The following is a 3,005-nucleotide window of genomic DNA, read 5'->3' on the forward strand; positions in this document are numbered from 1 at the left end:
AACTAGTTGGGACGAGCATGGAATCGTGACTATAGATGGCAACGTCGTGAAAGACTCGAATATCACTGACTTGATAAACGACGCGATGCGCGAGAGAAAAACTGTGAAAGCAGTAGGTAGAAATCAGTTCGCGCGATTACTCCGTGCGTTGAACGTACCTTCTGCGCTGGTGAGAAATAAAAGATTATTGTCCTCGCACGGTGTTGGTGTAAACAGCGTAAAACTTCGACCTCGGGCGAGTTCCACGCCTTTTATATCGAAAGCGCAAGTTCCACGCCGATTGTATCGACAGGAAAGAAAAAAACGTAAAAATTACGAACAAGAAATAGACGAAGAAAGTTCGATGATTCTTTCTCGTACACGAAAAACTGATACCCTCACATCTCTACAAACGGGAAAAAATCGGTTACTCGGTTGGAAAAAACTAAGATAATACGATGGCGTTTGAAAAATTATACTACGATCCGTCGCATAACGCGGGCTATTCGGCGGTGGATAATCTAACTCGTGCTGTTAAACCGAATTTCTCACGGGGAGAAGTCGTGCGCTGGCTCGAATCGCAAGACGCGTACACGTTGCACCGACCATTGCGTAGAAAATTTCCACGATTGCATTACAACGTAACGAACATCGACGATGTGTGGGAGGCAGATTTGATCGAACTCCGAAATCTAAAAAGTTACAACGACGGTTATTCCTATCTGTTAGTGATTATAGATGTACTAAGTAAATAAATATGGGTAGAACCGTTACGCGACAAAACGAGTAACTGCGCGATAAAAGCTTTTCAACGTGTACTAGCGAAAAGCGAAGGACGAGTACCCGTATACCTGCAAACGGACAAGGGTAAAGAATTTATCGCGCAATCAATGCAGAAATTTCTTAAAGAAAACAACATTCGTTTTCGAGTAACGCGCAATCCAGACGTCAAAGCCGCCATCGTCGAGCGCTTCAACAGAACACTGAAGGAACGAATGTGGTGTTATTTTACGCATAAAAATACGCGACGCTACATCGATGTTCTGCAGGACATTGTACACGCTTACAATCACACGCGTCACTCGTCCACGAGAATGCAACCTGCGGTAGTAACGAGAGAAAACGCACGTATCGCTCGTGAAAATATAGCTCGTCGTTGGAAAAACGAAACGTTAAAGAAACGGGTGCGAAAGGTTAAATATCGCGTCGGAGATCACGTTCGTATCAGTAGAGCGAAAGGTGCCTTCGAGAAAGGATACGAGGCTAAGTGGAGCGAGGAGATATTTCAAATTTACCGTGTTCTCGATTGGCGAAACCCTCGCGTGTACGAACTGCGAGATTTAGCAGGCGAAGTCATAGACGGTATTTTTTATGAGCAAGAATTAGCTCGAGTTGAGAAAAACGTAGAGGAAGAACAGTTTATCGTCGATCGCGTGATAAAGAGTAAAGGACGAGGAGCTAATAAGCAAGTGCTTGTTAGTTGGCGAGGTTATCCCAGTAAGTTTGATAGTTGGATTCCGGCTTCGAGTTTAATTTCTCTTCGCGATGGAGGAGGAACAATTTCTTCTGGTACTTCCGAGTAACAGCAGTATGCCTCATTTTTCGGATAACACAACTTCGTCCTTCATCACGGAATTACCTCACTCTATCGTGTTACACGGACAATGGGAGGTTGCGATAACCGAGATTCAATTTCCCTGTACCTTTTTACACATACGTCATGAGGAAAATGTGATCAGATTCGTCGATGTTAAACCCGATGAGGGGACGAAAGGTGCGTTTACGGCGAAAGAAGTTGCATTTCCAAATGGAATTTACAACGATATCTATGAGCTTATCGATGCGATTAATACCGCGTGTAAAGAGGCCGAATCGCATTTTTATTTTGAACTGCAAAAAGCGTCTGGCGGTAAAGTCGTGATAAGTATTAACTGCGACGAGAAATGCCAAATGCTACATCATATAAACTTTTCCGATAATCTTCTACGAATGCTAGGTTTTTCATCAGCAATTTCCGCAAATAATTATCCACTTTATCCCAAGCTCGCGGTACGTAAATTCCAATGAAACGGAAGAGAAAACTTTTCTTACTCACGGATTTAATAAGGAGACGGGAAAACGACTTGCAGACCTTTACTGGAGTACCGAACCCTATAGTTTGTGGCGCGGTATCCCCGATAAAATGTTCGTTTATTGCGATATTTGTGAGCCTTATGTAACAGGTGATGTACTTACTCCTCTTCTCAGGATAATTCCGGTCGAGATACGCAACCATAATTACACATTTGGTGCAAATTTGGTGAAGCATTTCTCATTTCCAAATTATATCCCATTGCGACGAACGAATTTCAGAACGATCGAAATAGATATAAGAGATCATCTTGGAAAAAAAATTCCATTCGAATTCGGAACGCTGACAGTGACGCTGCACTTTAAACGTAAGCAATAACTTTTCTTTCGTATACGCGAGCGTGTCGGTATAGCGACAGTCTTTAGTTAGAAACTAGCTATGGAGTATGAGGAGTATTTTGATGCGCGGAACATGGTTGGCCGAGGTGGAATTCCGCGTGTTTTCGTCGGTTCGCCCTATCAACGCGGACATGGAATGGGAAGCTCTCTCGGTGGTCTATTCAGAAAAATATTACCTTACCTAGGTAAAGGTGCACGTGCCGTCGGAAAAGAAGCTTTACGTGCGGGAATTAACGTAATAGAAGACGTCGAAAATAATAAGCCGTTGAAGGAAGCGGTCAAAAGTCGGCTCGCGGAATCTAAGGGTAATCTGAAGAGAAAAGCCAAAGAAAATATAAGTTCCCTGATGAGGAGTTCGGGATATAAAGTATCCGCAAAGTCCGCAGCACTTCAGTTTCCATTCGGAGGTCGGAATAGTCGTATCGCGCTTCGTAAACGACGTCGGGCGGTAAAAAAACATCATCGAGGAGTAGCACAGGGAAGAAGAGCAAAAAAGTGACGAAGAAGAAAAAGAAAATTCGCGCTGCAGGAAGAAAAACCAAAAAACCATCCACTAG

The sequence above is a fragment of the Trachymyrmex cornetzi genome, unplaced genomic scaffold, assembly GCF_001594075.2.
Source record: "Trachymyrmex cornetzi isolate Tcor2-1 unplaced genomic scaffold, Tcor1.1 scaffold378, whole genome shotgun sequence".
Classification (NCBI taxonomy): Eukaryota; Metazoa; Arthropoda; class Insecta; order Hymenoptera; family Formicidae; genus Trachymyrmex; species Trachymyrmex cornetzi.